General features: G+C 37.9%; 1 protein-coding gene across 4 annotated transcripts in view; it reads left to right on the forward strand.

The window, feature by feature from the left end:
* Nucleotides 1-21,833: 21,833 nt before the first annotated feature.
* The window catches only part of DNAJC10 (DnaJ heat shock protein family (Hsp40) member C10), a 54,725-nt gene continuing 53,198 nt past the window's right edge, over nucleotides 21,834-23,360 (forward strand). For 3 of the 4 annotated variants that reach the window (XR_005218793.1, XR_005218794.1, XM_037849538.1), the window contains exon 1: nucleotides 21,835-22,306. The gene's annotated coding sequence lies outside the window, so the exon portion shown is untranslated. Of the gene's footprint in view, nucleotides 22,307-23,360 lie in introns of all 4 variants that reach the window. The other variant, XR_005218795.1, reaches the window with a different exon arrangement.

The following is a 23,360-nucleotide window of genomic DNA, read 5'->3' on the forward strand; positions in this document are numbered from 1 at the left end:
TGGCCTGAGCAAAACAGGCCTGCAGATCTTTGGAGCACAGCAGTCTGCATGACCTAGGCAGCTAGATGTTTAACCTATTGTCTTCTAAGCTAGTATAGAGAAAAAAAAGGGTAAATTGATCTTAAAATGTAACTTTATGCAAGCAGGCAGGAAGTGAGAGGCTCTTAGTCTCACAAAAAGAGAAAATGTAATTGTCCAAGTGTTATTCTAGCCCTTCTTGCACCACCCCCCAGGTCAGAGTGACCTATTCCTGCATCTATGCTCCCCCCACCCTTAGGAAGGCCTTTTTCTTAAACTCTTATAAAGGCTTTCTGCCCTTTTTGCATCGCTTGGTCATCTTCCCTGCGAACGCGATGCCTGCCCGGCCTGAGAGAGCCATTATGATCTCTCCACGACTTCTCACCCTATAAGTAATGCCTGAGTAAAAGTTCATGTGTCAGAAAATGCTTGTTATCTTCTTTGGCCTCTAGACTGGCATGGCCCTCTTGGGCTGTGACAACAGGGTTAATTAGGCCTGAAAAAGGGGGAAGTAATTGGAAGTACCAAAGTTTTGGACAACAGACAAACGGCTGGATAAAGAATGGTAAGGTGTGCTGTAACAGTATATTCCAAAACTGAAATGCATAAGAAACTCGCAGCAGTCATTTTTCCTGACATTTGTACCAGGAATTGAAGCTTGAAGTTTGCATCATTATTCAATGAGTCATAATTTCAGTGTTCACTAAAAATTGAACTCTCCTTTAGAACTAGTTTCAGGCATTGGACAAGAGGCATCACAAGAGTGATCTCCAAGAAAAGGGAAACAAACAAGTTTAGCTTTAACACTGCCCTGGTTTTCCACCCAGTGTAATTTCACAAACCAAGCCCAGGAACTTCCATGACTTAAGGAAATGAAAATTGAAGTTTGAGGTACCTCGGGCAGCTAGATATTTGTGAGGAAGAGATTGAGAAAGATGGGAGATATAAAGAAATAGAGCTTATGATATATGCATGAGGTCCCCTTAAATCTTTGCCAAATACTAAACATGTCCACAAGACAAAGCAAATAATCAGTTTGAGGCATTGTAAGCTGGACAATCTCCAGAGCTCACCCAAGTTGGAGAGTTGTTCAAGCTCTGCCCAGCCAGAGCAAAGAGTAGTTGATGATTTTCTGAGGTATTAGTTAGGCACCGCAGAGGGTTTCACCTTAGAAGAAGACTGAATCATTTCTGAAGCTGAAAGTTTCTCTAGACCCACCCTGGCAATGATTTAAAACAGGCCTTAAAGGGATCAAACAAACCCACGAACAACTTCCCACTAAACAACACTCAACACTCTTTAAAAAGAGACAGCAAAGTCCAGACACTAAACAACATAATACGTACAATGTCTAGTATACAATCAAAAGTTCATAGACATGCCAAGAAAATGTGACCTATAACCAGCAGAGGAAAAAATGGTTAACAGAAATGGAATTGACAGAGATGAGGTAACTAGCTGACAAGGATGGTAAACAGGTATTCTAACCATGTACAAGTATTTCAGTGAAGCAATAATACCCAACTACATGATGTTTAATAAAAATCCACTTCAACTATAAAGACAAATAGCTTGTTAAAAAAAAGGATAAAAAAAGATATACCATGAAAAGACAATGAGAAAAATAAAGATATCTTTAAAAGAACCAAATAGGACCCTAGAGATCAAAAATACATTATCTGACAAAAACATTTCCTGGGTCAGATTAACTACTGTAGAAGAAATAACCAGTGAACATGAAAACATAGCATTAAGATGTATCAAAATGGAATAACAGAGAGAAAAAAAGATTGAAAAAATTAACAGAGACTCCATGACTTGTGAGATAATATCATATGGTCTAGCAGGCCATATGGAGGTTTGGAGTTCTAGAAGGAAAGGAGAGAGAGATGGGGGAGGGGGGTACAGAAAAAATAATGGGAGAAAAAATGCCTAAAGTTTTCCAAATTTGATTTAAAAAAAAAAAAAAAAAAAAAAAAGCATGGAACCACAGATCCAAGAAGCCCCCAAACCACAGCAGGGTAAACCCACACTCAAAAAAAAAAAAAAAAATGCACCAAGTATGGTGGTTTGAAGCTGTATGTACCCCAGAAAAACATGATGTTCTTAAAGTTAATCCATTTCTGTGGGTGTAAACCCATTGTAAATAGGACTTTTTGATGAGGCTACTTCAGTTCAGGTGTGACCCATCTCATTTAGAATGGGTCTTAATCCTGTTGCTGGAGTCCTTTATAAATGGAATGAATACAGAAAAAGGGAGAGAAGCCATAGAAGCAAGAAGCTGAAGGCAACAAAACCCAGAAGAGAATATAAGAAAAGCTAGACAAAGATTATTACCAGAGTAAAGAGAGAGAATTCTTAATGATAAAGGATTCAGTAAATCAAGAAAATATGTGTATGTACCCAAAAGTAGTATTTCAAAATACATCAAGCAAAAACTGACTCTCATAAAGTATAAATATACAAATTTAAAAATAGAGTTGGAGATTTCAAGACTCCTTTCTCAGAAAATAATAGAATGAATAGACAGAAAATCAGTAAGTGTATGGAAGACTTGGCTAACACAAACAGCTGACCTGACCTAACTGACATTTATAGAACACTCCACCCAACAACAGCAGAATATACATTATTTGCAACTGCACATGAAACATTGATCCAAATAGACCACGTGCTAGGCCATAAAATAAGTCCAACAGATTTAAAATAATTGAATTCATACAAAGTGTATTTCCTGACCAAAAATGGGATTAAATTAAAAGTCAATAATGGAAAGATATCCTCAGAGTATCAGATTTTTAGAAATTAAAGTCTCCTGAATAACTCATGAACCAAAGAATTACAAGGGAAATTAGAAAATATTTTCAATTGAGTAAGAATGAAAACACAAGGTATCAAAATTGGTGGGGTGCTGCTTAACCAACATTTAGAAAGAAGTTTATAGCTTTAACTGTTTACACTAGAGAAGAAGATATGTGTCAAAACAATGCTTTAAACTTCCATCCGAAGCAAAATGTAAAATGAAGAGCAAATTAAACCCAACGTAAGTAGAGAGAAGGAAACAAAAGTTAAGAAAAAAATCAATAAAATAGAAAACAGAAAAAAAAAACAATTAAACCAAAAGCTTATTATGTGAAAATATCAATAAAATTGATCAGTTAGTAATTTGATCAAGAAATATGAGAAAGTGAAGAAACAATTATGAAAATCAGGAATTAAACAGAAACATCACTATAGATTCCCCAGACAATAAAGGATGATATGTGAATAGTACAGACAATTTTATGCCAATAACTGACAACTTAGATAAAATGGACAAATTATTGATAGATACAAATTACCAAAACTGACTCATGAAGAAATAGAAAATCTGTATGGCTCTAAATTTAGTAAAAGAAATTAAATATATAATTATAAACCTTCTAGCAAAGAGGTCCAGGCCCAGGTGGATTCACTAATGTGAAATATACCAACATTTAAGAAAAAAATAAAATCAGTCTCTCCCAGAAAAAAGAGAAGACTACTTCCCAACTCATTTTACAGGTGAATACTACCCCAACATCAAAAGAGCAGATTCAAATTCAGTTTGGCCCCCAGTAGCTGCACAACATCATATAAAGTAGTGAATTCTCTGTGCCTTAATTTTCCCACTGTAAAATGGATATAATAATATCTGCCTCAAGGATTCTATAAAAATTAAATTAATAAATATGTGAAAAGTACTTAGAACAGTGTCTGGCATATAGTTAGTACTGCATAAACATTCTACATTTTCTGGTATTCAATTTATTTATTTCCATCTTTGCCTTAATAAATTCATCCTTTTCAATTTTCCTTCCCAGGGGTCCCTCAGATGTAGCCATGGAAGACAACAGGAAAGGACCATTGTCTCAGAAAGTAGAAAGGGGAACCATGGAGAACCTCTTACCTACATCCCAGAAGGGAGATCATCTTAGAGAACTGTCATATTGGCTAACCAAAGAACTTACTTTTCCTGCCTTACTTTTGTTGTCCAACAGTATTTCATATGTACTCTGAAAAAGTGTTTTGTGTGTGTGTTTCACATTATATGATTTTAAAGTGTGAGTTTTTGTTGGAGTTATCTTGTTCTTTCTCCACCCTTCTATACTGGATGTTTTATGTTCCTGAAATGATGTTCCTCAGGACTCAGCTCTACCACTTCCTATTGATTCCAGGAATCAATAGGTTGAATCCCAACATAGTTCAGATGGAGCATTTTAAGGCCTGCTTGAAGCAAGAAATAGCATATACCCAAAAAGAGTTAAAAGAACTTTCCAATTTGTCCTGAAAGGAGTCTGGGAAGCATGTTGGCAATGGATTCTAAAAATCTTTAAATCAAGAGGTCAGAACATAAGTTTCAATCAGGCCATTTAATCTGTTGACTTTTGCACCTGAAATGGTGTTAATAATCTGCTAGGTTAGTTAATTGAAGCTTAGAGTACATGATGCTTACAGTTAATAAGGTTGAAATGTCAGAAATTTCCTGGAATATTGTATAGGAAAAAGACTAAAGGCACAGAGAAAGGGGTAAGTTGAAATGAATCTATGATGTCCAACCTGCTTTGCCACTCTGTAGCCATTCTCTCAGGAGAACAAAAAGAACATTACCTTCACCAAGCTATTGAATGTACTGGGGAAAGGGATGGCAACATCCTTGAAAAGCTCTGTGGTGGCTATTTTCTAAAGCCAGGCATGATCATAGGGAGTGCTGCAGTAAAAATGAGTTGCTTGATCTCACTGAAAACAATAAAATCCCAAACTTGTAGAGGCCATATGGTAGGGCTCAACTGCCAGAGATAGGGGGAGCAATTACTACAGGGATGAAATGGTAATCTAAAGTACTTTTAACCTTCAGAGATCTGTAGCTATGGCTAATTGACCAGAGAGTCACAAAAAAATATTGGCAGCTACGAATGTGCTGTGTGTCATGAATAGAAGAGGAAAATTCTAGCTGTGCCAATGAGAAAACTAACTCAAGTCACCATACTGAGGATTCACAGCCTCTTACCTACATCCCAGACCTACATCAGTTCTCAAACCCTGTGTCCGTCAATTGTGAGGGAGACTTCAAAGTGGCAACAGACATATACTGTGAATATTCCTCTTGAGCCTCTGCCAGAAGAATCAGTGCCCTTTTACCAGGCTAACTGTGCACTGAGAGAGAGAAATGAGTAAAGAAAATAAAAGTTATATAGATTGGGAAGGAAAAAATAAAACTGTCTTTTTCACAGGTGATATGCTTGTGTATGAGAAAATCCCAAAGAATCAACCAAAAATTTCTGGAACAATTATGCAATTATAGCAAGGCTGCAGGATACAAGATTAATATACAAAAGCTGATAGAGGAAGATGGTGGCATAGAGAGGAGTGGAAGCTAGTTTGTCCTCCTGGAACAACAAATTAACAACCAGGAACAACTAGTAAATAAACTGGAGTAACTGCAGGGGGACAAACATGACTGTCCACTCATCATACACCAACCTGAATTCAGAGGAATGCCTGAGATTGCAGCATAAAATCTGTAAGTAAAAACTGTGGATCCAAGCTGGGAGTCCCCTTGCCCCACAACCAGAACTGCAAAGCTTCCTGGTGCTAGAGAGCAGCACTCTCCCAGCAAGCAAATATAGCTCAGCTGAGCTCCAACTGGGGTTTTAATTAACAAGCATGGACTGCTCAATACAAGCTATGAATCCCCAACAAGCAGACAGAGGCTTTTGGTGATGACTGACCTTGAAGAGCTGGAGGGTGGCCATGGACTGGCCCTGAAGGTGTTTTTCTGTTCCTTTTTTGGCTCAGTGGAGAAAGCCTCAGCCATTTTCAGTTCCCAGTGTTCTGACCCAGACAAGAGTGGAGATAGCACAGGCAGGGAGTCTATTCAAATGCTAATGACCTCTCCCTAGGGGGGTTATCTTCCCTAAGAGGAAAGAGGAAAGAGGTGGGGCCCAGCTCTACTACCCACCTTCCATTCAGAACCTTCAGAACCAGACCCCAGAGCCTGGGGGAAAACAGCCAAAGGCCACACCTTCTTACACCAGTCTGGAGTTACAAGCTGACAGGCATCACCTGCTGGGCAGAAAAGCACAGTGACTCGAGGCCTCACATGGTGCATCAATCTTCTAAGACACCCTAAGGGAAACAGGATACTATTCCCTTCTTCCAAAACCTGAGCCCATTCTGGTCTGGGAAAACCTGATTTGGGTACCCAAGAAAACCAGATGCCTAGACAACAGAAAACCACAACCTACACAAAGAAAAATGAAGCTATGGCTCAGTCAAAGGAACAAACTTATGCTTCAACTGAGACACAGGAATTTCAACAACAAATACTAAATCAATTCAAAAAGTTTAGGGAAGATAATGGCAAAACAGATGATGTGTATAATGAAAACATTGGGCGTACATAAGGCAGAAATTGAGAGTTCAAAAAAAAACAACTGGCAGAATCTATGGAAATGAAAGGCACAATACAAGAGATGAAAGACACAATGGAAACATACAACAGCAGATCTCAAAAAGCAGAAGAAAACACTCAGGAACTGGAGAACAAGGCACCTGAAATCCTACACACAAAAGAAAAGATAGAGAAAAGAATGGAAAAATATGAGCAACGTCTCAGGAAACTTAAGGACAAAATGAAATGCAAGAATGTAAGTGTCATTGGTATCCCCAAAGGAGAAGAGAATGGAAAAGGGGCAGAAGCAATAATAGAGGAAATGATCAATGAAAATTTCCCGTCTCTCATGAAAGACAGAAAATTACAGATCCAAGAAGCACAGAATACCCCAAACAGAATAGATCTAATAGGCCTACAACAAGACACTTAATATTCAGATTATCAAACATCAAAAATAAAGAGAGAATCCTGAAAGCAGCAAGAGAAAAGTGATCCATCACATACAAAGGAAGCTTGATAAGACTATGTGTGGATTTCTCAGTGGGAACCATGGAGGCAAGAAGGAAGTGGTGTGATATATTTAAGATACTGAAAGAGAAAAACCACCAACCAAGAATCCTATATCCAGCAAAACTATCCTTCAAATATGAGAGAGAGCTTAAAATATTCTCAAACAAATAGACAATGACAGAGTTTGTGAACAAGATACCTTCTCTACAGGAAACACTAAAGGATGCACTGCAGACTGAAAAGAAAAGATAGGAGTGAGAGGTTTGGAAAACAATTTTGGGTGATGGTAGTACAGTGAATAAAGATGACTGTGAGTATGGTTGAAAGAGGAAGGTTAGGAGCATGTGGGACACCAGAATGAAAGAGGAAAGATAAAGACTGGTACTGTATAACTCAGTGAAACCTAGGGTGCTCAATGATTGTAATAAAAGGTACAAATATGTTTTTATATGAGGTAGAACAAATGAATGTCAACATTGCAAGGTGTTAAAAATAGGGTGGGATTGGGGGGAAATACATATATATATTGTATATATACAATATAGTCTCTTGTATTATACTAGAGACTATAATTAACAGAAAAAAAATACAAAAGCCAATTGCTGTAAACTGACAACTACTCTAATAAAAAACAATAAATAAGGTGGCCAAATATAAGATCAGCATTAAAAACAAATCAATGGAATTTCTAATTCTAACAATAAAAAATTAGAAAATATAATGAAAAAGGATCCCATTCACATTTTAGCAATAACAAAAAATACCTAGAAATAAACAAAGAAATAAGATTCTATGAATAAAATAACAAATCTTTACAAGAACATAATAAAGACCTGAATACATGGAGAGAAAAAAAAGGTATTTAAGTTATTACACATACCATCTCTTCAAGCTCCACACTTACGTTAACTGCTACAGTTCCAGATTCTGCTTCAGTTTCATCTAATTCAAAAACTTTCCTGTAACATCCACAAACTCTGTTTTTATTTCCCACTACATCTCTATAGTCATGACCTGAATAGCAGAAAACTTTGCCCATTTATATATCCATTCTTCCCAACTTTGAGATAGATTTTGATAATAAAAAAAAAGTCAATTGCTTTCCCATATAACAGCAATGGAATTAGAAGTTAGAACATGCCACCGCTTTTTATCACACACACACAAAAAAATGAAATACTTAGGTATAAATTGAACAAATATGTACAAGATCTAAATGAGAAAAACTGCATAATTCTGGTGGGAGAAATAAAAGAAGATCCCAGTAAATGGAGAGATATATTCACAGACAGGAAGACAATATTAGTAATATATAATTCTTCCCAACTTGACCTACAAATTCAATGCAATCCCAATCAAAAGCCCAACAAGTTATGTTGGTGGATATCAATAAATTGTTTCTAAATTCTATATGGAAAGACAAAATATCCAGAATAAGCAAGACAAAATTGAAGAACAAAGTTGAAATACTGACACTACCAGACTTCAAGACTTACTATAAAGCTATACTGATTAAGACAGCATGGTATTAGCTAAAGAATAGACAACTTGATCAATGGAACAGAATAGAGAGCCCAGATGTAGACCAACACAGATATAGACAATTGATCTTTGACAAAGGAGAAAAGCAATCAAGGAGAAAGGATAGTCTTTTCAACAAATGGTGCTGAAACAAGTAGAAATCCATGTGCAAACAAATGAATCTCAACATAGATCTTGTACCTTTCACCAAAATCAACTCAAAATGGATGACAGACTTAAATGTAAAATGCAAAATTATACATCTTCCAGAAGGTAACAGAAGAAAATCTAGGTGAATTTGGGCTTGACAATGACATTTTAGATACAACACCAAAAGCATGATCCATGAAAGAAAAGTTGGACTTCATTAAAATAAAAAACTTCTGCTTTGTCAATGAATGAAAAGAAAAGCCACAGCCCAGGAGAAAATATTGCAAAACACATATCTGATAAAGGACTTGTATCCAAAATATACAAAGAGCTCTTAAAATTCAACAATAAGAAAACAAATAACCCAATCACAAAATGGGCAAAAGATCTAAATAGATATCTCACCAAAGAAGATAACTGATGGCAAATAAGCATATGATAAATATGCTTAACATCGTAGGGAATTAGGGATTTGCAAATTACAACAATGAAACATTATTGCACACCCATTAGAATGGCTAAAATCCAAAACACTGATAACCCCAAATGATAGCAAGGATGGGCAGCAACAGGAAGTCTCATTCATTGCAAAATGGTACAGCCACTTTGGAAGACAGTCTGGCTTTTTTGTACAAAGTTAAACACAGGCTTACCATATGACTCAGCAATCATGCTCCTAGGAATTTACCCAAATGAGCTGAAAACACATCCCCACAAAAACCTGCACACAAATGTTTATAGAAGCTTTATTCATAATTGCCAAAAAACCTGGCCGCAATCACGATGCCCTTCAATAGGTGAACGGATAAACAAACAGCAGTACGATGGAGTATGATTCAGTGATAAGAAAAGAGCTATCAAGCTACAAAAAAAACATGGAGGAATCTTAAATGCATATTTCTGAGTGAAAGAAGCCAGTCTAAAAAAGTACATACCAAATGATATCAACTATATGACATTCTGGAGAAAGTAAAACTATCTAGACAGCAAAAAGATAGTGGCTGCCAGGGGTTCAAAGACATGGAGGTAGGGTGGGGGGTGAGGAGGGATGAACTGGTGGAGCAACAAGGCTTAGAACAGTGAAACTATTCTGTCTGATATTCTGGCAGATAAATGACATTATCTTTTGTTAAAACCTATAAACTGTATAACACAAAGCGTGAACCCTAATGTAAACTATGGATTTTACGTTAATAATAATGTGTCAGTATTGACTGATCAATTATAACAAACATACAGAAAGCAAGATATTAACAAAGGAGAAACTGTGTGCAGTGATGCGTGGAGGTATATGGGAACTGTCTGTACTTTCTGTGTAATTTTTCTGTAAATATATAACTACTCTAAAAAATAAAGCCTATTATAAAACAAAAGGTAGCTCTCAGCTTTCTTCTAGGCTCTGGCAAAGACTGAATGCCAAACCATGGGAGACTAAGTGATTATGCAATTTAACCTTTACATCATAAACTTAGTATTATCTGACCCAACAAACCGTAAATCAATTTCTTTGGGAGCTAGGAGTTTCCTTGTTGCCATCACACTCTCCCACCTTGCACAGTGGTAATAATGACAAGTGCAGTGTCCACACAACAGAGTGTATGGACCTGGAAGTGCAACTTACTCTTCACACATAATAAATATTGATTCCTCATTTCTTCTAATACATTTTACTAAATAGGTGCCAAACATTGTTCTAGCTAGGCTGTGAGGCAAAAAGATAAATAAAACTGATTCCATGTTTCAAAAAATTCAGTATAGTAGACCAATAGATGAAATATAATCACAACATGGTGTGATAAATGCAATTAAGATAAAGTACGGAGTGGTCAACTATGCTTGGATGGCTCACAGAATACGGCTTTTCAGAAGAAACATGTCTTAATTTGCCATGCTGCTATGAAAAGTACTACACAATGGGTTGGCTTAAACAATGGGAATATATTGGCTCATGGTTTTGAGGCTAGGAAAATACCATATTGAGGCATTAGCATGGAGATGCTTTTCCCCAAAGTCTGTAGCATTCTGTTACTGGCTGCTGGTGATCCTTGGAGTTCCTTGGCTTGTATCCCTGCCTCACATCCCATGGTGACATCCTATGCTTTCTCTTCTGGTTCCGTTGACTTCCAGCTTCTGGTTCATCCATGTGGCTTTCTCTCCCTATGTCTGAATTTCTTCCACTTATAAAGGACTCCAATAATCCATATTAAGGCCCACTCTCATTCAGTTGGGCCACACCTTAAAATAATACATTCAAGAGATCCAATTTACAATGGGTTCTCACCCACAGGGATGTGGATTAAGATTAAGATGATGTCTAAATTGGGGTACATAATTCAACCTACCACAAAAATGAACTGGATTTTTAAAAATGGGTAGCAATTCCCCAGATATAACTAAAAATAACTGGAAACAATCCCCTTGTTGTAATATATTTCATGCATATATGATTAAGCTGTTGTATCAAGTTTCAATAAGTTATACCGAGGCTGACAAGGTCTTGGTCCCTCTGAAGTATGTGGAAATCCCCAAGATGTGTCTTCACATACATTTCTCTTCCCACCATAATCAATTCATCACCAAATACTACATATATTACCCCTTAATTTTCTCTTGAATCTGTTCATTTCTCTGCATCTGCACTAACTCCACCCTAGTCCAGGCCATCATCATCTATCACTTGCACTGTTGGAACAGTAACTTCACCGGTTTTCATGGTCAAATAAGTAAACATATTAAGCATGGTGGGAGATAAGTTCATCATTGTCAGAGAAAGGAGTTAGAATATGGAAAGGGAGAAAACTAGAATGAATAGAATGACTCTTGTAGGGTTTAATTGAAATTGGGTGTTTTTCCTAGATAGACATAGATAGGTATAGAAGTAAATATAGATTTAAATGTAAATGTGGACATCTGAATGTGTATGCGTGGGTGTATATAAGTACATGTATTACCTAGCTCTGTCCACTGGGAATGCCTGGAAGCAGCAGCACCCCTACAGCATGGAGTATGCATAGCTCCACGATCTTGGTAATTAAATACCATTCTCCAAAAAGAACCAGGGATTTTTGGAGAATGGCTGGTATCAGGGCTAAAGCAGGGAAAATACAGAATGAGCCCAGAACATCATTGTGCACTAAAATAAGAACCCTCAAAGAGTGATGAGAATTGTCAAGAGGACACAAAGTCAGCTTACAGGAATTCTCGCTGGCCAAATCTGGGGCAATTTAACCATCTAAATAAATGATGGTAATGGATTTTAACCCATTGAACCCATGAATCCTTAACAATATAAATTAATGAATAAAGTAAAAGTTCAATGAGACATAAGATATTCACAGAATCTCAAAGTACCTCCTAAGAAAGTGTTTATTACATACAAAAAGAAAAATATAACTTTAGAGTGGAGACCCATCCTTAATCAAATGATCTTAAGTTAACATCACTAATAATGGGACAAATTAAAATTGTGGATCACCTGATAAGATGCACGGAAAGCACACAGCATCACTTCTGTGATATTCCTGCCAAAGATGTATAATCTAAATCTAATCATGAAGAAACATCAGACAAACCAAAGCAGAGAGACACTCTACAAAATAACTGGCCTGTATTCTTCACAAGTGACAAAGTCATGTAAGTCACGGAAAAAACAAAGAACAAAGAACCGTTCCAGACTGAAGGAGACCAAGGAGATATGACAACTAAAACCAATATGTTCTGAACTGGGTCCTTTTTCTACAAAGGACATTATTAGGACAATTGACAAAACTTAAATGAGGTCTGAGGATCACATGGTAATATCATATCAATATTAACTTACTGATTTTGTTGATTGTATTGTGGTTGAGTATTTTCTTTGTAGAAAATATCATGTCACAGTTTGGGGAGATTGTTTACAAACGTTTTAAACAATAATAATGATAACAAATCATGAAATTCCACTGCTTAAAACTCTTCTATGGTTTTCTGTTGCTCTTAGGAAAAAGACCAAAATCCTTAAAATGAGCTACAAGACTGCATGATCTTGGCCCTGCCTGCTTTCCCAGTCTCATCTTGTTGTCTCTTTCCTTTTTTTGCTCACTGCATTCTGGTCTCCTTTTTGTTCCTCGAATGCCTATGCTTCTAGAAGCACAAGACCTATGGATTTGCTGTTCCCACTACCTAGAAAATTCCCTAACCATTACTCCTTGACCCTATATCTTAAATTTCTTCTTCCTTCCTTCCTCCCTTCCTCCTTCTCTCCCTCTCTTCCTTTCTTTCTTCTTTATTTGTAAAACCTTTCCCAGACCTTTGCTGCAAGGAGTAAGTCAGTTCCCCATTATTTACTCTCACAGCACTCTCTATTTTCTCTTTATAATTATAGATTACTGTGATTAACTGGATAATTTGTCCTCTGCTATCCTACTTCTTGAGGGGAGCGCTCAAGAAGTATCATCATAGTATCACAAGAACCTAGTCCAGTGAACAATAAACTATTTTCATGATTAAAGATCAGTATTTAAGATCAGTACATCCATTGGTGCCTCTGACAATTCCATCCCTTTCTTAGAACTGCAACCTCTCTTTTTTTTGGCTCCAAATCAGCTTGTAAATGTGTTCAAGTCTTGCCCACCCTAAAATATTTTCTTTCTTGAATCCACATTCTTCTCTAGTTACAGTGTAATTTCCCTACTTCTCTTCTCATTCAAACTTTCACAAGAGTAGAATATACTTGTTTCTATTTCCACATCTCCCATTCAATTTTCAGTACACAACTATCTGGCTTCCACCCTTACCATTCCACCAAAACTGTGCTTTCTAAGGTCACTATAATCTCTTCTACCAGACCCAATTAATGGGTTTTAGTCAATATATTAACTTCATCACTCTTGTTAACTCTCAAAATAATTTCTTTTTTTTTCATTTAAAAATATTTATTTAGTACCTACCATGTGCTGGGCACAGAGATAAAACAATAAATAAAACAAACAAAAATTTCAGCCTTATATTATTTTTTTTTATTAGACATGTTGTGGGTTTACAGAAAAGTCATGCATGGAATACAGGGTTCCCACATACCACCCTATTAGTAACCCCTTGCATTAGTGTGTTACATTTGTTTCAATTGATCAAAGCACAGTTTTATAATTGTACCATTAACCACAATCCACAGTTTACCTTAGGGTTCACAGTTGTTGTACAGTCCCATGGAATTTTTATAATTTTTATTCTGGTAATATATATCCAATCTAAAATTTCCCCCTTTTAATTAACCATATTTAAATATATAATTCATAGCTGCTAATTACATTCACAATGTGCGCTACCATCAACTCCATCCACTACCAAAAATTTCAATCATCCCAAATAGAAACTGTACCATTTAAGCATTAACTCCGTATTCCCTATCCCCATTCCATTCTCTGGCAACCTATATTCTAGTTTCTGACTCTATAAGTTTGCTGATTCTAATTATTTCACATCAGTGAGATCATACAATATTTGTCCCTTTGTGTCTGGCTTATTGCATTCAACATGACGTCTTTCAAGGTTCATCCATGTTCCAGCATGTATCACAGTTTCATTCCTTTTTAAGTTGAATAATGTTCCATTGTATGTATACAACACTTTATATTTATCCATTCATCAGTTAATGGACACGGGTTACTTCTATATTTTGGCAATTGTGAATAATGCCACTATGAACATCAGTGTGCAAATATCTGCTTGAGTACCTGCTTTCAATTCTTCTGGGTATATGCCAAGAAGTGAGATTGCAGAATCATATGGTAATTTTATATGTAACTTTCTGAGGAACTGCCAAACTGTCTTCCACAGTGGCTGTACCATTTTACATTCCCAGTAACAATGAATGGATGTTTCTATTTCCACATATCCTCTCTGACACTTGTCATTTTCCATTTTTTAATAGTAGTCATTCTAATGGGTGTGAATTGGTAAATCATTGTGATATGGATTTGCTTTTCCCTAATGGTTAATGATGTTGAGCATTTTTTCACAAGATTTTTGGCCATTTGTATACCTCTTTTGGAAAAATCCCCATTTAAGTCTTTTGTCCATTTTTTAATTGAGTTGTTTATTATTTGCTGTTGAATTGTAGGACTTCTTCATATATTCTGGATATTAAACCCTTATCACACATGTGGTTTCCAAATATTTTCTCCTATTGTGTAGATCATATTACTTTCATGATAAAGTCCTTTGATTCCCAAAAGTTTTTAATTTTGATGAGGTTCCATTTATCTGTTTTTTTCTTTTGTTGCATGTGCTTTAGGTGTAAAGTCTAAGAAACCATTGCCTGAACAAGATCCTAAAAATGCTTCCCTACATTTTCTTCTAGGAGTTTTATAGCTCTGGTTCTTATATTTAGGTTTTTGATCCATTTTGAGTTGATTTTTGTATGTGGTATGAGGTAGGGGTCCACCTTCATTCTTTTGTATATGGAGATCCAGTTTTCCCAGCACCATTCGTTGAAAAAACTATTCTTTTCCAGTTGAGTAGTCTTTGCCCTATTGTCAAAAGTCATTTGGCCATAACATGAGGGGTGATTTCTGAACTCTCTATTTAATTCCATTGGTCTATATATCTGTCCTTATACCAGTATAATGCTGTTTTGATCATAGTGGCTGTGTAATGAGTTTTAAGATCAGGAAGCATGAGTCCTCCAAATTTGTTTTTCTTTTTCAAGATATTTTTGACTATTTGAGGCCCCATATCCTTCCATATAAATTTGACGGTTGACTTTTCTATTTCTGCAAAGAAAGCTGTTGGGAGTTTGATCATGTTGAATCTATAAATTGCGTTGGACAAAATTAACATCTAACAATATTTGGGCCTCTAATCCATGAACATAGAAAGTCCTTCCATTTACTTAGGTTTTCTTTGACAATTCTTTTAGCAATTGTTTGTGGTTGTCCTTCACATTCTTGGTAAGATTTATTCCTAGATATTTGATTATTTTAGTACCATGGTAAATGGAATTATTTTCTTGATTTCTTCCTCTGATTGTTCAATATTACTGTTTAGAAAGACTACTGCTTTTTGTGTGTCGATCTTGTACCCCACTACTTTGCTGAATTCATTTATTAGCTCCAGTAGCTTTGCTGTGGATTTTTCAGGATTTTCTGTATGTAGGATCATGTAATCTGCAATTAGGGAGAGTTTTACTTCTTTTCTTCCAATTTGGATGGTTATCTCTTTTTCTTGCCTAATTGCTCTGGCTAGAACTTCCAGTACAGTTGAAAAACATTGGGCTTCTTTGTCTTGTTCCTGATCTTAGAGGTGATAAAATTGTATAGAAAAAGCCCTAGGGATCACTCAGAGCAAAACAAAAAACCTATGCTCTACCTTCTCTTTGAATTACCTCTTGAGTTTCCTCTTTATCCTTTGAAACTTGAATTCCCCACCCAGATAGCTAACCCAGACAGCCAATCAAGCCCCTAGTGCATTATGTTTGACCCAATACAAAATAAACCCACCTGCCCTAAATTCACTCATATAGGATGGAAAAACCCTTGTCCAATGAATAGGAGTCAAGCTAACTTTCTTTTTTTTTTTAATTCAATTTTATTGAGATTGTTCACATACCATAAAGTCATCCAATATACACAATCAATTGCCCACAGTACCATCATAAGCTGTGCATCCATTATTCCAGAAAAGAAATAAAAACAAAAATGAAAACTCAAATCCTCCCCTCCTAACTCCACTTCCTCCATTATTGACTCATGGTATTGGTATAGCACATTTGTTACTGTTGTTGAAAGAATGTTAAAATACTACTAACTGTAGTACATAGATTACAATATGTATATTTTTCCATATATACCCCTCTATTATTAACTTCTACTTATACTGTCATACATTTGTTCTAGTTCATGAAACAGATTTCTAATATTTGTACAGTTAATCATGGACATTGTCCACCACAAGATTCACTGTTTTATAAATTCACATATTTTAACCTCCAACTTTCCTTCTGGTGACATACATGACTCTAAGCTTCCCCTTTTCACCACATTCACACACCATTCAGCACTATTAGTTATTCTCACAATAACATGCTACTGTCACCTCTGTCCATTTCTAAACACTTAAGTTCAACCTAGTTAAACATTCTGTTCATAATATGCAACTGCTCCCTATTCTTTAGCCTTGTTCTATATCCTGGTAACTTATATTTCATGTCTATGAGTTTACATATTATAATTAGTTCATATCAGTGAGACCATACAGTATTTGTCCTTATATGTCTGACTTATTTCACTCAATATAGTGCCCTCAAGTTTTTTCATCATCCTGTTTTTTGTCTTTGTTTTTCGTTTGTTTTAAGATTGTCTTGTTCACCCACCATACATTCCATCCTTAGTAAACCATCAATAGTTCCCAGTATAATCACATATTTATGCATTCACCACCATCACCACTATCTATACAAGGACATTTCCATTTCTTCCACAAAGGAGGAGGAAGAGTCAAAGAAGGTAGAATGACAAAAGAAAAAGAATGAAAAAATGACAGCTAAAAAGCAACAAAAGGAAAGACAGAATTAAACTAAAGTACAATAAGAGACAACATCACCAATGCCAGCAGTCCCATACCCCTCCCTTATGTCCCCTCTTATATACATTTAACTTTGGCATATTGCCTTTGTTACATTAAAGGAAGCATAGCACAATGTTTGTTAACTATAGTCACTCGTTTGCATTGATTGCATTTTTCCCCAATACCACCCCATTTTTAACACCTTGCAAGGTTAACTTTATTTGTTCTCCCTCTCGTAAAAACATATTTGTACATTTTATCACAATTGTTGAGCACTCTAGGTTTCACTGAGTTATACAGTCCAGTCTTTATCTTTCCCTTTTCCTTCTGGTGTCCCACATGCTCCTGACCGTCCTCTTTCAATCATACTCACAGTCATCTTTGTTCAGTGTACTTACATCGTTGTGCTACCATCACCCAAAATTATGTTCCAATTTTGGAACACAAGACTCAAGTCCAAAAGACTCCTGTCTTTTCCTATCTGTCTGTAGTGCTCCCTTTAGTATTTCCTGTAGCGCAGATATCTTGTTTACAAATTCTCTCATTGTTTGTTTGTCCGAGAATATTTTAAACTCTCCCTCATATTTGAAGGACAGTTTTGCCAAATATAGCATTCTTGGTTGGTGGTTTTTCTCTTTCAGTATCTTAAATATATCACACCACTTCCTTCTTGCCTCCATGGTTCCCACTGAGAAATCCAGCAAAGATTTATCAAGCTTCCTTTGTATGTGATGGATTGCCTTTCTCTTGCTGCTTTCAGGATTCTCTGTCTTTGACATTTGGTAATCTGATTATTAAGTGTCTTGGCATATGTCTATTCAGATCTATTCTGTTTGGGGTAAGCTGCACTTTTTGGATCTGTAATTTTATGTCTTTCATAAGAGATGGGAAATTTTCATTGATTATTTCCTCTATTATTGCTTCTGCCCCTTTTCCCTTCTCTTCTCCTTCTGGGACACCCATGACACATACACTTATGTGCTTCATGTTGTCATTCAATTCCCTGAGACATTGATCATATTTTTCCATTCCTTTTTCCTATCTGTTCTTTTGTGTGTAGGATTTCAGGTGTCTTGTTCTCCAGTTCCCGAGCGTTTTCTTCTGCCTCTTGAGATCTGCTGTTGTACGTCTCCATTGTGTTTTTCATCTCTTGTGTTGTGCCTTTCATTTCCATAGATTCTGCCAGTTGTTTTCAAACTGTCAACTTCAACCTTATGTTTGCCCAATGTTTTCTTTATAGCCTTCATCTCTTTTGCCATATCTTCCCGAACTCATGGATTTGGTTTTTGATTTGATTTAGCATATTTCTTTGAAAATCTTTGACTGTTTCATTAGAGTGAAATAATATCTCAACTGTATCTTGATTGAGGTGTGTTTGTTCCTTTGACTTGGCCATATCTCCACCCTTCCCAGTACAGTTTGTAGTCCTCTGTTGTCTAGGCATCTGGCTTCCCCAGTTACCCCAAACAGATTTTTCCAGACCAGAAAGGGTTCAGATCTCAGAAAGGGGTTATATTCAGTTTCAATCTCTCTGAGGGTGTGTCTTAGAAGTTGACAGACTTTCCTGTGATGTCTGTAGCCACTGTGCTTTTCCTAACCTGCCCAGCAGTTGGTGCTTGTTAGCCTATCACTCCCAACTGGTGTAAAGAGGTGTGGCCCATTTAATTATTAATTTAGGTTGTTTCTGTTTTGACTGTTTTCCCCCAGGTCCTGGGGTCTGAGTTCTGAGGGGAGGGCAGGCCCTTGAGCTGGGCCCCACCTCCTTCCTCTTAGGGAAGATACATTCCCTAAGGAGCTATCTTCTGCATTTCAATAATTTCTTTGTCCCTCTGACTCTGTCAACTCCACCCCTGTCTGGGTCCAAGTGCTGCAAACTGAAAATGGCTGAGGTTCCACTGAGCCATTCAGGTTGAGAGAAAGAAAAAGGGAAAGCCCCACTTCAGAGCCAGTCCAGGGCCCCCCATTTCACCCATTAGTCAGAGCACCTGGTCTTCTAGGCTCCCCCTCCCAACCAGCTCTCTCAGGTTAGTCTTCTAAAAGTCTCTGTATTTTTTTTTCTTTTTTAATTAATTTTTTTCCTCTCAGTCAGCCCCACCTCCTCTCCACTGGGAGCAACCTCAGGATAGTTTGCTGCTTGTCTATGATTGTAGCTTGTATTCAGCGGTCCATATTTGTTAATAAAACCCCAGTTGGAGCTGGACTTAGCTATATTCGCTCACTCAGAGAATGCCACTTTCTTCCACAGTGAGGTCCTGCAGCTGAGCCTGCCATGAGGGGGAGAGGGCTCCTGGCACAGGTCCACAGTTTTTACTTACAGATTTTATGCTGCGATCTTAACCTTTCCACCCAATCCAGGTTGGTGTATGATGTGTGGACAGTCATGGTTGTGCCCCAGCAGTTGTTCCAGATTATTTACTAATTGTTCCTGGTTGTTTATTAGTTGTTTCAGGGGACTAACTAAATTCCACACCTATGTCACCATCTTAGCTCCCAATCTACTTTCTTTTTATGTCTTCAAAAATTGTTTGCCATCCCTAGAACCCTGAAACTACTTCTGTTCTGGCTTCCTTTGCTGCAGCAAAACTTTGGTGTCCTGAAAAATGCTGTAGTCTGCAAATTTGACTCTGATTTGTCTTTCACATGGGGAATGCTTTCAGTCTTTCAACATGGCCATTACATTCTTGAAAAGAGAAGACCCCAACATTTTATCATTAGTGCACATCTCTTCTTATTCTGCATACTTTCTCTTGGCAATCTCATTCATTCTCATGGATTTAACTACCACAGATTAGCTGTTGATGTAACCCATGTAATGCCTGTTTTCGCTATTTAGCCCATTCCCCTTAGGACCCTTCCCTTGTGTCCTTGGGAGGTCTCCATTTCCCAGTAGATCATAACTGCTGCTTACAAAGTTTTAATTGTAAATGTTAACTTTGTTTTCATGTCTTTACTTGTTATCTTATGTTTTACAACATTGCTGTAACAGGTAACTATATGTTTGTCCTAGAGGCTTTTGTCAGATCTTATAGCCCATTTGTTTAACTTAGTTTCCTTACTTGTTATCTTAAGTTAATTGAACTGTTCAGTGCTCTACTGTGACCTCTAACCATATGTATTTGCCCCAGCCAGACTCTGTCAGTTTTTAGTTGTTTAGCTCAGTTCAATTCCTTTACTTATTATCTTATGTTAATTAAGAGATTTACAACCCTGTTGTAACCTGTAAGCCAATACTTACCCCAGCTGGCTTTTGTCAGTCTTCAAGAGCAGCTTCTTGGGCCTTAGCTTACACACTTCTTCCAATTAAAATCATTCAGTATCTACCAAGTTCACTATCTCCATTTCCCCTTGTTTAAATCCCATAAAAACCCTAAGCACTTTAGACTATGGGAGACAGATTTGAGCTTGTTCCTTTAGCTCCTATTCTCCTTATTGGAAGCTGTGTAATAAACCTCTTTCTCGCTTTGAAAAAACCGTGGTGTCACAGAATTGATTTCTGTGCCTATCAGGCAGCGAGTCCATTTTGTCTGGCAACAATGGTTCCCTAATTTTTTCTCCAGTCTAGACATCTCCCATAAGTTTTATGTTGGATATATGCATTTGGAGATACTCTAGGGACCTTGAACTAAATATGTCAAAATCAGAACTCTTTATCTTTTTCCCTGAACAGCTTCTTGTTCGGTAGGTAGTACTCAGCCACCTCAGACAAAAATTAACCTTAAATCCTCCATCTCCCATATCCAACCAATCACCCATTTCCTGCCAAATTTACTCTATTTCTCTAACACTTTCCTAGCTGTTCGCCCTTTATCCACTCTCATTCCCTTTGAATCTTCTCTCCACATAGCTGCCTGAGTAATCTAAAATAATCTTACCATCTCAGTCCCTTATTTTAAAACTATTAAATAGCTTCTCTGTTAACTGAAAGATTTAAAAACAAAAAACTATGATCTGGCTCCTGCTTAATTCTTGTTTGCTGTCTTGCTTTCCATTTTACTCTCAGTATTCCGTGGGTCGGCAAAGGGTAGGGTATTGATTAACATCACAGACTCTGCAATCAGCCTGTATAAGTGTGAATCTTTGCTTTATCATGTACTACACCTCAGTTTCCTCAACCCTGAAATGTGTATAATAAGAGCAACTACCTTATAAGATTATTTTGAAGAACTTATTTCATATTAGGGTTGATGTCATAAACAGGCAACCACTTTATCATGATGTTTTCTCTTTTGACGGTCGCAAATGTTTTAGTTCAATTTTCTAGTTATATTGTTGCAGGTCAAAAATGCAGTTTCATTCATTTCATTTGCGGTATCAATGTAAATGAGAGAAAATAGAGTTTGAGTAACTCCCTAGTTTCTAACTTGGACAAAGGTGACACCAGGAAGTACTGGAGGACACTCAATAAATGCTTTAAAGTTACACTGATAAATACATCCCCATCCCACTGCCTATTCAGCCCTGTAGCCTGACACTGCCATCGACGCCCCTGCAGTCAAGCTCTCCTTTTCCAGCAAAATTTCCTCTTTCTGCCTCACCCACCCATCAAACAGACAAATCCTCTAGTCTTTCCTTTAAGAACAGGATCTCAGCGAAACCTCATGCCAAAACCCGCCCCCTGAGTTTCTCCGTCACCAGGGCAACGGGCCCCGGAAGGGGAGGGCTTTGCCTTCCTCTGACCAGCGGTGGCCCGCACAGCTGGTGGGGTGCGGAGGCGCGGGCTGCGTGGTTATCGCGTGTCTCTCTCCTCCGGGTTGGAGCCGGAGCCGGAGCCGGAGCCGGAGCCGGATCCCGCGCAGACGGCCACGTCAACCTCAACCTGCAACGCCCTTCCCTCCCCGCTCCGCCGCGCCCTCCGGGCCTGCGGATGGTCCTCCCAGCCCGCGTCCTCCACGCTTTTCCCACAATGCCCCGCGCCAGACCCCTCCCAGCCTCGCGGTGGAGACCGGCGTGCGAGAAGTCGACCCGGGGAGGTGGTGGGCTTGTTGCTGCCGGGGCAGCTTGTCCTCTCCCATCCCGAACGCGGCGGCCGTGCCGGTCGGAGACTGCGTACTCACTCCCACACTCACAGCCTGGGTTTGGCCAGGCGGGTCCGCTGCCGGGAATTGAGGATGGGGGAGTAGCTACGAGAGGCGACCCAGCGACACCGAGGTGGGCACGGGCCGGGGGCCGAGGCTCTGCCGGAGCCGGCGGCGGCCTGGGCCCTCCGGGAGGGGAGGGGCAAAATTCCTGTGCGCCGGAACCTCTCGTCTCAGCTCCCAGTAGCTTTATGTTCCTCTTCCCCGTCTTCTTCCTCCCAATTGCCTACACCACTCTTCCTCTGTCCGCTTGTTGCTTCAGTTTCTCATTCTAGCTTCAGTAACTTAGGCTCCCTTTTCCAGTAGTCCGCCTTGAGACTGCAGACACCAGTAACACTTCACAGTCGTTCCTCCAACGTCTCCATCTTCCCCTTTCTCCGCATCCCATCCTGGAGTGGTGGCAGCTTGAGAGCGTCCGCATTGCATTTACCTGCAGCTACCCCTTGCACACGGCCGTTAGAGCACACTTGTCCTGAGAACAACCCCTAACCGAGAACACCAGTTATTTCAAAGTGGTGATTGAAAATATGTTCTATTTTTTCCTAAGCATTTTCTAGTCTCGGTATTTATTAATGTCTGACAATATATTTTCCAAGTATACATTTTTGTGGGATGAAAAAGAGGGATTAGAATGGACTGAAGACCTTTCACGGGTAAGGGGAAAAAAATTTAAGTAGTCATTAAGGATTTTAAAGTTGTACACTAGAGGAAAGTAGAAACTGTATACTAAAGGGATAGGATTTTTCAAATCGTTAAGAGGTCTTTGGAACTAAGGTATACAAATTTAAATGTGATGTAATGAAGAAGATTCTTTTTTACCGTACAGAGGCGAGCATGTCGATAAATAACTGATTGCCCTCTCCCTTTTCTGTTTCTTAGGTCTACTTATACCTAACATATATTTTGCAATAAAATTGCATCGTTAAGTTGCAGTTATTATTCCACTATTTTTATAAATGGCCTCTATTTAAATTTGATAAAATCATCTTCTGAGAAAAATCAGAAAAAAAGAAAATGACCTGCTATTTGAGTTGTCTATTATTGCAATACAACTCACTGCCATTTTTGGAAGGGTAATATGAAAAATGTTATCCTTTGGAAAATCTTACACCCTGTACTTCCTTCTG

Source organism: Choloepus didactylus, chromosome 9, assembly GCF_015220235.1.
Source record: "Choloepus didactylus isolate mChoDid1 chromosome 9, mChoDid1.pri, whole genome shotgun sequence".
Classification (NCBI taxonomy): Eukaryota; Metazoa; Chordata; class Mammalia; order Pilosa; family Megalonychidae; genus Choloepus; species Choloepus didactylus.